Below are 15,519 nucleotides of genomic sequence, written 5' to 3'. Positions count from 1 at the left end.
CAGTCTCAGCTAATCACCTCAGTAAGGTTCATGTACATGAATTAGTTTGATTGCGGTGTAGGGTGTGAGCTCAGTTACTGGATTTTATAGATGGTGGTCTCTGGACTATAGACGATTAAGATAATCTAGTCAAATATCAAAGCACCGGTACAGAAAATAATGATGATGAAACTTTATTTGTATAGAGCCTGTCATTCCCAGAACTGCTGAAAGTGTTTAATATTATATAGAATATTAAGAATGTCAATAAAATTATATGCATTATGCATTGAACTATACAAATCAATTCTAAGCAAGAAAATATTTATATTAATATGAAATAAAATATTAAGGATTTGGAAAGGCTGAAAAAACAGTGTTAAATTTGTAATGTTAACAATGTTAATTATAGCTATAAGAAAATTAAGCATGAAAATTAAGAAGGTATATTGCAAAAGAGTCATTAATCTACTTTTAAAAACTGCAGCTATAGTAAAGGAAATGCATCAGTCTATTAATAAATTAAATCATTTGAGCTCTCTCAGTAATTTAAACAGCATCATTATTTTTTTTTCTCTACATAAGGTTAAAACCAGGAGCGTTTTGTGTGAGCGAAGAACTTCCTTGGTACCTTTCAGCATGACTCAAGGATTGTGCACACAATTTGAAATAGAATTTGTTCCTCAAATACTGTTTGCATAAACTTGTGTACTTTAGTCAATAACCATGCTAGCAATGTTGCACTGTAATCCACAGGCTGATGTATTACTGTATTACGTTCAAACTTTGTCTTTAATCAGTGCATTGACTAATATGTTAAACGGGAAACTTTAAGTAAAAAGAAATGGGCATTATCCCAGCCTTAAAAATTACTGTTAAAATGATGGAAAGACATTCCCAAACTATGTTCTGGAGTTTTGTTTTTGAACTTTTAACAAGACCGTGGCATAATATATGTCGCACTTCAAGAATAAAACAAAGTCTCCATTCAGTTGCCACACATCTATTTAGGTTTCTGTAAATTTCCAAAGAATATTCATGAGCACTGCTGCGTTTCACCACAGTGCGACAGTTGCCTTTATGTTATACTTTTAAACTGAGGTTCATGCGCTGGGGTGAAACGCGGCCTTGCTCACCTTGTTTGAGCCAATTCCTGTCGATTTACGCGCGCACAACAGAATAATAATCATTTTTGTAGCCTGTCAACGCTCCATTTAGCCTGTACTTTCACTGTAATAATAAAAAGGCTTTAGAAAGGCCTCCTAGGCGCCTTCACAGGTGAAGGAGCTGGCACAAGCCCAGCCAGAGCTCTAAAATCCAGGGTGCGACCCTGGATCAGGTTGCTGGCCAGCTCTGACGGAGCGTTTTCAAGCAGGAGGGTGGTTTGAAGTCTGGGCTCACAGTAGCCCCACCAGATGTTTGCTGGCGTGCAATGCCATCAGTGAGGGATGTGCCACCTGGCTCCGAGAGCAGTCTGCGCTCGGAAGTGACACACGGACACATGTGGTTTCCTTCCTCGCCTGGGCAGTCTCGGCTAGTCCTCTTATCAAACCACAGACCTTTTTCAGACAGAATCCCGCTGGCAACGTTAGAGGAGTGAGTAATCGCAGCAGACTGACGAGGGTGTGGGTGTTTTTTTGGGAAGTGTGCTGGGCTGTGAAGACGCTCTTAGGCCTCAGGGGATACGTATATATGTGGCCTATAACCCACACTGATACGTGCAGTTCCTGCGAAATTTACTCCTCCCAGGATTGTGATGAAAGTGTGACGGAAAAGCCTTTAAAACCACACTGAAGCCACAGATTTCTTAGAAAATATGCCCAGATCGCACCACGTTGTTCAAGGCCACTATAACAGCTTACGAAAGGAAATGCGTATTGAGATCCTTTCACACTGTTTTTGCAAGTTAGCATTTAATTTGCATTAATATCTTTAAAAGATGGTTTCTAAAATAAAAGATACATTCTTCTCCTAATATATTTAATTAAAACAATGTTAACTCTTGTTTGTTCTCAGTGATAAAGAAAGAAAAACTACAATAAAAAGTAAAACATTTAAGAACACGCAGGATAAAGTACAGGAATAAGGTAATCAGACGTTGGTCCTGGTAAAAAGGTGAGTTTTAAATTTAGATTTGAAATCAAGTCAGAGTATTTGTCACTCAAAGTGCTGGGGAGCAGTGACAATGGTCACCAAAAGTCTGAGATGTAGTCCAAGGTATAGTGGACAGAGGACCTGCCTCAACTGGATGGTGTTTACAGGAGGGTTGGGGACAGTATTTTCTGTTTCCACAAAATATAGTCCAAGGATAGTCCATCCAAAAATTGACTCTCTTTTTTAAAAAATAAGCAACTAATTGTGACATCATCCAGGTAATGCCAACTTTATCACTGGTCACCTGATCCTTTTGGAAATGCATATCAATTAAGTATGTTATTCTTAATACTGTGTTATTAATGTTATTAAGTTTAATTCATGTTGATATTCAGTGCAGTCGTTGGAATTTCACATTATGAAGTCTGCTTGTTCCTTACTTAAAAAGAGTGGATCGTTTTGATAGTTTTACTTGGAAAAGATATGTCTCTTGGTTGACAGAAGAAAATTCACGTAGATTTCCTGATACATATTCCTGTCTTCCTGCGCTTGGGGAGGGGATGTAAGTGGTAAACCTGACTGTGAAATTGAATCTCAGCTAACTACCTTGTAATATTAAACACCCAACAACTGCTAGGAAACCGAACACCCTGATTGAAGCAAGATATCGACACCCAAGATATTCGCAAATCTTGCATACTAACCTGGCCACTGAGTGTTGGTAAAGCTTAATGTATAGTAGGTGTTTCAAACTGTGCTGATTAATGTGAGAGAAGTACTTGGAGTAAGTGGCTTTTCTGACAGCCTGTGAGAAAGAATGTTTCTCAGCACACTTCTCAGGTGATTCCTGCCCTAGACTAACGGCCAAGGTGTGGTAAAATATACAATGGAAATAACATAATATGGGCTGTCTGTTTATAGGGCTGCACAGAGGCGCAATTAGTATTGCTGCCTTGCAACTCTGGGGCTCTGGGTTCAATTCTGCACCCATTGTGCTATCTGTGTGCGCGGGTTTCCTCCAGGTGCTCCAGTTTCCTCCCACAGTCCAAAACCATACAGGTAGGTTTATTGGCTTCTGGGAAAATTAGCCCTGGTGTCAGTTTGTGTTGGTGTTTGTGTACATGTGTTCCCTGAGATGGACTGGCATCCCATCTAGGGTGTACCCTGCAACGTCTGGTTATCATTATCATTAACCTCTTTTCAGCAGGGAATAAACCTATTGTTCCTTTGCAGCCTACGCATGCTGACGCAGCTCCCCCACCTGAACTACGTCATGCTACAACTTGGCTAGTACTGTGCACAGCGCACTTAAATCTGTCTCAGTTCTTGCCAGCACTGAAACAGGAAAAAACTACTGTTCTATATAAATATGCAAAATAAAGTAGTACTGTTGTATACAAGGTGAAATCTACAGTTTTATAAAAATCAAACACCGTAACATGTATTGATTTGAAAATGGAATTATGGGGGTGTTTCAAAAGTCAACATGATTTGTAGGTTGGATAAAGAAGTGATATGGGATACCAGGTGTTATTTCTGACATGTCTTTTCGTTTTGCTAAACGGATCTTTTCAATAATGTAGTAGTTTCCAGATGGCATTTTATCTAGTAAAACACCCACCTTGTTATGAAAGATGTTACACAGCCATCATCATGAGTTACTCCTTGGTTAAGGAGTTATAGGGGTTAAATCCTTGGCCTACCAGTCTCTTCTGCTCATGGCATGTGCCATTAATTTATCTCTTCCATTGGGTACGTTGTTGATTGTTCTTAATGATATTGGAGTTTATCATTAAACAGAGCTATAATACTTATACATTATTCTGCGTAGTAACATACAAATGATTGGAGGTTCGTGTGACTTGGGATGGGGCTCATGAGTGAAACTAGAACAAACTGCCAAAGCAACAGGCTACCTCTCCAAGGCCACCAATAACTCCTCCACGAGCTCGGTCTTTCCCAGTGCGTTCCAAGAGCTGTTGCTTGGCAACCTAGATAGTGGCCCACTTCTTCAACCCTTATCTCCCAGCATACCATGCGGACCCCTCTCCCCCTCACAAGCCTGACTCTCGCTGCCAGCCTCTCTGAACCGGTCTCTTTCTTAGAACCTGTCTTTTGCTCCAAGCCTCAAAACCCCTCACTCTCAAACAAGCCCATGTCTAACCTGTACTTAAGAAGCTGAATTCTGCTTTATTTTCGGCACAATTACATCCAGTTCCATGTCCCAAGCCTGCATCCGACCGATAGTAACCCTGCTTGCGTCTTTCCTGGTGGGACTTCAGACTCATCGTAGAGCAGAATATTCTACTAGTTATTAATGACCTCTCTCTGAATGTTGTTACTGCAGATGGGTTTATTCACACACCATTGATCAGATCACGTAAAGCCTCTTGGAATGACTTTTAATTATGACGATCGCACGCCTGTGTGCCCTTTCCAGCTTGGGCCACATCACGCTCGATCAATCGCCCATTCTGCCTGTTTCTTCTGACAACACGATCAGGAAGGCTGTCCGAGCCGCCAGCCTGTAATTAAAACGGCACTTCGTTCTTTATTCCCACTTAGCTGACGTTCCAGGGCTCTTTCTTAGCCTTGGCTCTGTGCTTGTGCCTCTCGAGCAAGTTTCTCCTGATTGACTTTCCTCTTGCTACCTCTACAACTATTCCTGGAGCTCCCTTTTGGCTTTGTTTGTGTCTCCCTTGATTGACCTGAGCATATTTATCTCTCGCACGCTTAGACCTCTTACCTCCTTGACCAATCCACCTGGATTCGGCCTTTTGTGCTGGTTGCCTCTCCACTGCCTGGCAGCACAGCAGGTGTCCCGTCTGCGTGTTCGCTCCTGCTTGCTTGCTTGCCTGTTCGCTCCTGCAGCCTCGTGGGCTCGCAGTACATCCCCTGAGCTCACCAGCGCCCTCTTCCTGCATATGAATCCTTCTTCCAACACGGAACTCCTCCCCGTTTTGATGCGTTCAGCGGTCCGTTACCGTGATCAGGTAGGCCTGCGTGTTTTGTCTCGTACAAGGAGGAGCTCCTGTTTGTGCAGTCTTCTGTGACAGTGGACCAAAGTGTTAAGAACTCGGATGCCAGAAGGGTTCTGACAGGACCTGACAGACAAGGGTAAGGGGATATGTTGCTGGGTCTGGCATACGTCTGCTATTGTGGCCTGAAGTGCAAGTGTCCTGTCAGTCCACCCAAGGGTTAATGGAAGGTGAGATTGTAGAGTAGAAGATAGTGTGAGAAACATTATTTAACGCGAATTGGAAAAATGACTTAAGAGGAACTCTAATAGTTATATTTAGGGAGTATTGTGATTGTGGTGTCTGGAAAGAGCTTATCTTTGCTAAGTACAGCAGGGATGTCACAATAGTTTTGAAGTGCTCACATTACATTCAATTCCCAAATGTCATCTTTGTTAAAATCTTCCTTTTACCACTTCTGGATGTATTGCTAAAGTCCACTCATCTCTATCTTCCTCTATCGGATGTTGAGATTCTTTTCTGTGACATTTCTTCTTGGACTACTGTTATTCACATCTGTTGGACTTCCACTATGCTGTTGTTCTTACATTAGATTATATCTGATGCAAAATACAATTGGGAACCTCTTGAAAAGAAGCAGTTCTCATCACATTGCTAGTCAGCTTTGCTAGTTACCTCTCAAATAACTGGGTTATGTATAACAGCCTTTTGATTACATATAAATCCGTCATCTCAAGGAGTTAATTCAACAAGACAAAAGTTAACAACTTTTGATTCATCCTCTTCAAATTCAGCTCTTTTGATTTTAATAGTTTTGTACCTATTTAATGTTGTTGTTGGTGTTGTATCTCCTATTATTGTATACATTTCCTTTGTGTAAGAAGGGCTTTGTATAAGATACTGGTTTATTGATAGTCTGATACCTCATCAGTGGTCACCTAAAGCCATGTGTTTCTGACAGGATGTGATTATCCTGTCTATCCAATTGGAAAAGCTGATCTTTACAAATGATTACATGTGTATTAGGCATCATTTTTTTTCTTAATGTAGGTTTTCAGTCTGTTTTAGGAAAAGCATATTATCTCTACCTTTAAAATAAATTTTAAATAATTTTAATCGTATTTAAGATGATAAAAACAAAACAAAAGACCTAACCATCCATTTTTAACCACTTTATCCAATACAGGGTAATGGGAGAGTAGGAGCCTATCCTGACAAGCAACGAGCACAGGGCAGGATACACCCTGGGTGGGATGCCAGTTCATCACGGGGCACACACAGACACAATTCAGCTACCAGTATGTCTGGAGGACCTGGAGAAATATCCCACACAAACAGGGAGTGAACATACAGTACAAACGCCATGCAGACAGCACCCCAGGAATAGAACCCAGGGCCTCGGCATTGATAATCACTGCACCATCACGAGGTCTACTGTGAAAGTTGTAGGCTAGATGTATAGGGGTCTACTTTTGGAAGCAATTCAAGCTGCGCATCAGTTAAGTGCAAAAATCCAAAATCTTTGCACCAGATTGCAGATTCTGTTGTCTTAAACAAAATCTACATTTGATTCTCAGTGTAGATTAAAAAAACGTTTGAAAAAGTTGTGTTAAAGCTGCTTTGAAAGAGAAAATCAGTTTTTATAGTGGCAGAGACTGCACGGTCATGGCTTACAAGTGCTTTAAAGATCTGCCACACATCAGTTGCCTTCTCATTGTGCCTTAAAGCAAATTTTTCTCATTTTCAATGACTGACCAATGCAGTACAGTTCATTGTCAGTTTAAATACATATATTGTAGGAATCTCTTTTGCACCTTTAAAGGTCGTACGTTCATTAAAAATAATATTTAAATATTTAGTATTTTCATTAATTAAAGTAATTTAGTGTCAACAGTCCACTTCATGAGCATTAATTTAAATATATGGCTCTCTTTTCCCTGATGAAGCCTAATTCAACAAGTTTTACTTTACCTCTTTTTTTTAACTTTCAAATATTTAATAATTTGTTGCTGCAAGTTAGAAAATAACTCAACCCAAGCAGGTGAGTTTGTCATGGTAGTGCATTATTGAACCAGTAAATGTTCAACAAAAGCCTGACAAATGTAAGGGTTTATTTACATGACATATTTTCTAGGATCCTATAGCTGTCCTATGCAGTCCCTGAGTGAACAGTGTAGGGATAGACAGCATAGAGAGTCAAGTGACCCAGATGTTTCTCAGGCTGAAACAGAGCAGGAGACAGGAAGAGAGGAAGCAGTTCTGCAGGCTATGTTTTAGTTGTGCCAAAGGGTGTTGTTAGAAAGCGACCTTAGGTTTGGCTGAGCTTATAAAATGTCTGAATCACAGGCCCGAGGGAAAGAGAATTAGTCCGGGAGGAAGTGAGGGCGACAGTGGAAGAATGGAGAGCCAGCAAACAAGTTGGAATGAGGATACAGGGAACCTTGATCAAGGGAGAAACAGCCGACAAACCAGAAAGACTCATCGTCATGACCTTTGTCGAGGAGAGGCTCACCACAGCAAGCTCCCAATCCAGGATGTTCATGGTGTCTTCACTTGCCCATCCAAACTTAAACTGTTCTGGTCTGGCAAAAAGCTTAAAACGATGTATTCATCGCAAGTTCTGTACTAGGGTGTGGTCAGTGATTACTACAAGCAGTCCTGGAAGATCAGGTGTGAGAGAAAAGAAACGCAGGTTTAAATGATGAAACTCAGTGTCACATGCATCAATAGTTTTTAGTTTCACTTTTGCCTTCTTTGCTTCTGACGCTTTGCCTTTTGGACATGCATTTCTTTGAGCTTCTTCGGTACTCTAAACCAACTTGGCGATGTTAAGGACCGTGACTCCTGTGGCCTCCTGAGCGATTGCGGGCTGACAACGCTGTTGGAGAAGGACGCTTCTCTCCTGCAACGGGAACAGGGGTCTGGTGCCATTTCTCTGTGTCACGTGGCCTAGAGCAGTGAGCCCAGATGAGACAAAAACAGATCAGCAATTCCAAAGTAGGTGGGGATAGCAAAACGATTGATTCCATTTAAAAAAAAATACTGAATATCATGCCCCTGTTCATTGTTTTTGCTAGTACCTAAACCTCCTTAATAAAAATATCTGAATTATGGAAAATACGCCAGTGCTTGCTTTCATTCTTTTTCAGGACCTGCAAGGAGTATTTGTGGAGACAGCTCTCCTTTAACATCAATGAAGAGTGGTGTGGATAGTTACATCCATAAGGGGCACAGAGACTCGGCAGTCATTAAAGAATGCAGTTATTGAAATCAAATATCCATTGTAGGCAGGTGGCAGACTCGGACAAAATGGGGGCCTTTGTCTACTGCCCTCTTACACAATTTATTTCCAATTCATTTCTGCATCACTGGATTTTAATTTGGCGGTAAATGTGTTATGTATGGAGTCTCTGATAGACCTAAGTGTGGAATTGTTTAGGAGTTAAGCCAACTCAGTAACCCGAAAAAAAAAATTCTAATGAAATGGTTGAAGGACAAACACCAACATCTTGAAACTGTACAGCAGTATTACAAATGAAATGAGTAAATTTCAGCTTTGGGGGAAAAAAAAACGTATACAGTGTAACCCACTGTATAACCCACTGTATAACCCACTGTATAACCCACAGTGTAACCCACAGTGTAACCCCATTGACAGCGATGGGCGAAGAAAGGGGGAGAGGAGCCAGGGTAAGAAATACTTTTGAGGCGTTACATCTTTAAATTCCCGCAATGCGGATGGCTACACAGGACAAACGTTCTGAACCTCCATTGAAGCGCACAGGAGATTTTTCTGCACTCTGTTGCTGTCACGGATGTTGGAAAGGACGAACCGTGGAATGACAGGAGAGTGAAAAGACTCTATGCGTAGCGGCGAGACGGGGGTTAGCCCGGGCTCAGCTGTTCAGGGAATGCCGTATAGAAACCTATGCCCTCAGGTAGCGGACGTGGGGCGACCTGGTGCTAGGCGGGTCTCAGGACATCCGAACGTCAATGCTGAGTGAAGGCAGAATGAAAGACCCGGAAATATATAGCCCCAGAGAGAGAGAAACACCGGAAGGACAGCAAAGAACCGGAAATGAGAGACAGGACAGAGAAGGAGTGCTCTCTGGCTGCAGAGGGCTTGACAGTTGCTTCATCTCCTCGCGTCACTTAAACTGGTCTGGCAGAGGTCAGAACCTCAAACACAGGGTTTATATACTTCTTGTAAACTTAATCTGATGAGCTTTGATGTTTAATGATAATTGATTTCTGTGTACAACAGAACAAGAGCAAATCAGTGATGAGTTGAGGACTGCTAACCGGAGGACCTTGTGATAGCTTCTGTGTGATAGCTCAACCATTTATTTTTGTCACATGGTTTGGGGTTATGCTTAATGACTCGTAACACGGCAATCTCTTAAGAGTACCACAACTAGAGGTGCCCGAATGGAACCCTTGTGAATTGTCAAAGCCTCACTAATTGCTCTTCATTTGGATGAAAATGAGCTTCAGCTTTTTAAAAGCTTATTTAATGGCGTATTGATTGAGGGAAATGACTTGAGATTACTGCCCACTACATAAGGTAGTTTAGGTAGTGAGATTACTGGTAGTTTTTTTTTACTTTGATCCCCTTCTCTATTAAGTGTATCTTTAAATGAATTAGGAATGTGACTGTGAATGTGTAAAATTAAAAAAAATATGTATACTGTATTTGATTGGAAGCAACAGCCAATTACAATGCTGTAATCAAATGCCAAGTGGAGCAGACCTACACATTCGATCATTTCAGTCAATTGTATGTTCTTTTTAAAAGTCTGTTAAAAGTCGGGGTGCGGTGCTTGCGATCTACTGCCCGGATAGGCTCCAACTCCCCTGAGACCCCGAACTGGAAGAAGTTCGAAAATGGATGGATGCTTTGAATAGATCTTAATTAGGAGTTGCAAGGAGTAGAGACAGTTAGAGTGCATTTAGTTAGTGATTAGTGGAGGTGGAGAGCAGAGCAAGGCGGAGAGGAGTCCCTAGTGTTATAGTTTTGACATGCTACTGTATCTTAAACTCACATATAAAGTATGCGCTTTGACAAACCTGTGAAAATGGATTCTAATGCCCCACAGCTTTAAGCAGCTGTAAAGGGTTAAAACAATCAGGTGAAGGGTCAGTTTTTCCAACTCAAGTGGGCCTGCTTTTGGTAGCGGGTGCACTGACGATTTATTGAACAGATTCATTGCCATAGTAACATTTGCCACCAACGAGATCGATCAAGCGAGGGCTGACTGTGAACAACACAGTCTGACGTCATGCGTGGCCAGAGCTGGAAGCAAATGTAAGCTGTACGTCTGTGGTGCATGCTGTGCACCGATTTGCAGACGCTATCTGGTGGTGTTCTGTTGTATTGCTTTTGCATAGCCTGGAGAGGTGTGAGCCTGCCCACTCGCCTCTGAATCCTAGATGCCAAGTCATGGCACCTCATCCCACAGATGTTCAGTCGGGCTCAACTCTTTTTAGTGGGGCACCGTCAGCCTAACATTCTCACCTCATGTCACAGCAGGATAAGCTAACAGGAGCAAGGCAACAAATGAGGTCTCATGGCTTTATCATTCTGGCGTTCTAGATCTATGCAGTGAGGAAGTCATCGATCATTACAACAGGTGGTTTGTAGCAACCTGACACTCCTACCTAGACCATCACACTTGGACCTCCCCCTCGTCTGTTGTACATAATTAGCCGTTTCTGTGTTTCTGGCAAAAACCACGATTTATCAGGTCCGCTTGAGCTTCAGCTTCAAATTCTGTTGCGTGTGTGGCATTACGCGGGGCGTGTTCAGTGTGGGGGCCGAGCCCTGGATGAAGGGCGACGCGTTGCCTTAACAACCACAACTGACCTGACTACTTCTGGATGAGCCGCAGCAGCTGTGGAGGCCTTTTAAGAACACGCTGAACGCTTTCCCTGGAGGGGCGAGAAAGCAGGATTCCAGTCCTGATACCCCCGCAAGGGGAGAACGTTCCAGCGACAGTCTCGGAGGGGGATTGTGGCGAGGGCTTTGAGGCCGCGTTCTTGCTACCTTTCATTTTCTTTTTCTTTTCTCCTGTCCTGCTGAGAGGATTGACCAAGGCAGGTTGAGTTTTCTCTGGTTTTGGCCTTGCTCTTCTTTTTCTCCAGTCTGCACCCCACTAAATAGGGACAGTCCAGACCGGCTCCCACTGTTCCAAGCGGTTTTTCCCCTAGAACTGGACCCCGATAAATAGGGACAGTCCAATCTGGACGCCATTGTGCAAAGCGGTGTGCGTTTTCTTTTTTCCTTTTTTTCCCCTGTTTTCGCTAGCCTCACACCCGTGCCTCCACGCCTTCAGACAGGGAGTCCACTTTAACCAGTGTTTGCCACGGCCCCTCCCACTCCCTCGCTGTTACACACGACATCATTCTGTTGCATTGATGAACGCCGGTGAGCACAGGGCACCTGTGTGGTCGTCTGGCCTGCAAACCTTGACTGCTTGGCTACTTCTTCGCAGCCGAACAGCTAATGCGTAGGTTGTTGCCACCTGGCGTTTCTTAGGCAGTGGAACTGGCAGTGCTAAAAATGATCACGAAGACGGTGCCTAATTGTACGTCCCTCTTGGTCAGCTGTTTGATTTAATGTCTCCCAGACTGTGGCCTATAACAGACAGGCTGTGAAACGTCTTGCTATATTAGTCATTGCTGAATGTGAACACTCCAGATGGTGAACAAGAGTGCGCTGACTAGACTAGTCTGACCTCCAATATTCTGCTGACAAAAAGGTGTTGTTTTCTTGATAACCAGAGCATATTGGCTCCTGTCTGTGTGTTTTTCTTGCTTTTCGCCAGGCTAGACATTCAAAAGGTTAAACTACCTCGTGACCCGTGTCCAGGCTGTTAGATCATATTAGAAAAATGACTTCAGGAATTTTCAGTCAATATCCAAAATGCAACTGCTTTATTTTCGAAGAATGCTCATTGGTTTAATCTACAAATTGCTGAAAAAGGGGTAGGATCCCATACTCTGGAAAAAGCTATTTTTCCTCCACTAGTGTAAGGAAAAGTTTCACTTCTTCCGTCATCTCTGGTTCTGCTGTCTACAACCTGTGAAAATTTTTTTTTAACAGTCTTTAAAACGTTTATGTAGTAATTTTGTTTTCTTTAAATGCTACATAAATTGTGCTCTTCATTCTTTGAAACACTCGCCCTTTCATTATATGCCCAGAGAGAACTGATTACTGCTATTACTGCCCCATTTCCTTTATTTTGTAATGGAAGTACATTTATCTATTTTTGTCAATCTTAACTTGTATATCTTGTATGCTTCTGTATATTATGGTGACCTCTGACACTACAGAACATTATTCTATATGGCACTTCAGTTGCACAGTGACTTGCAAACATTCAGACTCTTCCTATGTTGTCCCATTTTGTGAAATTACAAAACTATATGGGAAGCAGTGCTTAGCAAAAAGTGAACCTCGAAGTTCAATTCCTGGAGTCCTGGGTTCAATCCCTGGACTGTCGTCTATGTGGAGTTTGTATGCTCTCCTTGGGTTTGCGTGTGTTTCCTCCAGGTGCTCTGGTTATAGGTAGGTTAATTGGCTTCTGGGAAAACTGGCCCTGGTGTGAGTGTGTACAGATCTGTGTCTGCGTGTTCCCAGTGTCGGACTGGTGTCCTGTTGATGTCCTGTATCCTGCCTTGTGCCTGTTGCTTGCTAGGTTAGGCTCTGGCTCCCTCTGCAACCCTATAGTGGGTAAGGTAGGTATGTAGGTCCTCTTTATCAGGCCCTAAAGGCTCATGGGGGAATGGGAGACAAGGGCCACCATTTTTCTTGGTCATCCGACACCGGAGGTGGAGGTGATGTGGTCAGCATCACGCTCCGGCCAGCCTATCACCCCCAGAAGGATTAACCCCCGGTACTCATTTGGAAAGCAGGCTGAGTGGACCTGGGAACCATATGGAAGGAATTAGAGCAAACTACATCGCTTGCCCCTACCTGGGATTGAACCTGGGACCTTCTGGATAAGGGGATCAGAAAATGAATGGATGGGCAAAATGTTGCATGCACATTTTTTTAACTTGTAATTTTATTCAAAATCTGACTGCTCAAACTGAAGACTTCTAATGGCAGATGGACAACGTTTGCCTATTCTTCTTGACAGATTTAATCAAGCTCTCCCGAGTTGCTTTGGGATCACATGTACACGGCAGTCTTCAGGTCTTTCCACTGATTTTCAGTAGGATTGAATTCAGTGCTTTGACTGGATCTCTCAAGGACATTCACTTTGCTATTTTTAAGCCACAGCTTTAGCCTAGTGCTCTGGAGTAGTGTCCTGCAGAAAGGTGAAGGTTTTCACTTGACCGAGAGAGCTCACAGAGGTGTTATTTATTCTGAAATCATGCGAATCCCCGTCATCACACACAGACAGAGGCCACTCAACTAAATTTGTGGCTTGTAAATTAATTTAAGTTTGCTACAGCAAAGTATTTGAATATTTATGCAGTCATGTCTTTTCCATTTTTCGTTCACGCTAATTGTATATTTTCTCGCTATAAATGTATGTAGTAGGCTGTGCATTTAACAAATATTAATTGCTACTTCCAGGTACGTCATGACTACAGGTTTCACCACAAATTGTGAAAACTGTGCAAGGGTCTGAACTGTACTGTGTTCATTAAACTGCCTCAATAATATTTTCCTTTTTTAACTTTTTCACACTTGTCTCTGCCTCCTATCCTTTCAACATCCAGAAACTTTGGTGAGTAAAAACTTAATACTTAAATAAACATCTGGAAGGTTTTTCAGTGTTTATAAATCTATATCCCTCTTTTTTCTACCAATATGTACGCCTCGTACTCCTAGCAAGCCTATTATAATCTCCGTGTGTTTTTCTTATTTCATTTATTGTCCCAGATGGTAAATTTGCTTGGCAGGCAGGTACAAGACATAATACAGTCCATATTACACAACATGAACCCATTAATAAATAAGAAACGTACATGCCTGAGATCAGGAAACAAGTTAGCATCTTAAGGAATCTTCACAATTAAGAAAACAACAAAAAGTGCGTCATCAGTGTGTGAAAAATCCCTGGAAGGGTCATTCATAACATATCAAAGACAACTGTCACAGAAGCTATACTTATCGAAAATACTGGGATTATAGGTTACTATTTTGGAGATTTCACAATAAATATAATATGGTATAGGCCCACCTCTGCACAGTCTAGAGGTAATACATCCAATCACAGTGTATTTGATAGACAGAGACAAATTCTACCAGCTCCTCCCACAGTACCATTTTTAGAAAATTGAGTCTTTACGTTCAAGGTGATTGCAGAGGATTTTAGAAGGTGAAAAGTCACAACTATGAATAGGCCATAAGCGTTTTCCAGCAAAGCATTGCATTGCATTCCCAGCTTTGTGACTTTTGAATATTACCGTCATTTGTGAATTGCAGTTCCTTGCTACAGTATTTTTGGAACTTTTCATATAGCTTTTTGTTTCTGGGAGTTTCGGTCCGCATCTCTCTGAGAGTAGGAAAAGCTATCTGAAAGAACTGAAGGCTTGTGGAGAACTCTTGAACTTTACTAACGGTAAGGACTGGAGAGGAAATACCTGACCCCTGTGTACAAAAATCTATTTCGGTGTCATCGTGAGTACTGTAGTCGAGATATTTGTCATATTCTCCCTCTCGAGATGAGGGACTTTCCTTGTGCTGTACGGGCAATGGATGGTTAGACATTTTCAGACAGTGACATTATAGACAGTGGGAGGATAATGGTAGTTGTTCACTTAACTGATGCTTTTTGCTTTACTGTGTGGACTGAACTTGAAAGACTTCTTTTTTTCCCCTCGCCATTAAAACATAGGATTCTTTTGTGACTCCACCAGTAACGACTTTCATTCAGAATGCGGGTTGAGCTGGCTTGAGCACAGCTGGCTATGCATCACAGGGTCTACAAGAGCTTCTTCTGCAACAGTATCTCTTGGGACCTGCTAAGAGCACTGTGATCTTATGGTGCTGCCAGAGAGAGCTGTGTTACTCCTCCAATCACTGCTAGCTCACATCCCTCACTATCTCATGCTAGTGTGATATTTATAGCCCCAAAACGGCATTATTGTAAAGCTGGCTATTCCAAATTTGAAACTTCTAATCCATCCATTCGTCTTCTAACCACTTTATCCAATACAGAGTTGCAGAGGAGCTGAGGTCTTTCCCATCAAGCAACGGTCATAAACCCTGAACAGGACACTAGTCCATCACAGGCCACAGACTTGGACACAAACACACACACTCACACCAGGGCCAATTAGCCTACCAGTATGTCTTTGGACTGTAGGAGGAAACCCACACTAACAAGGGTAAAACATACAAACTGCAGGTTTAAATAAACGGACTCTATTTAAACATGCAAATGTCTCTGGAAGTAAGATTACAATCTCAATAACCTTGAGGGTCTTCTTAATACAGAAAATCATACTCCCC

Source organism: Atractosteus spatula, chromosome 13 (assembly GCF_055471065.1).
Source record: "Atractosteus spatula isolate fAtrSpa1 chromosome 13, fAtrSpa1.hap1, whole genome shotgun sequence".
NCBI lineage: Eukaryota > Metazoa > Chordata > Actinopteri > Semionotiformes > Lepisosteidae > Atractosteus > Atractosteus spatula.
This window is presented reverse-complemented; position numbering follows the sequence as displayed.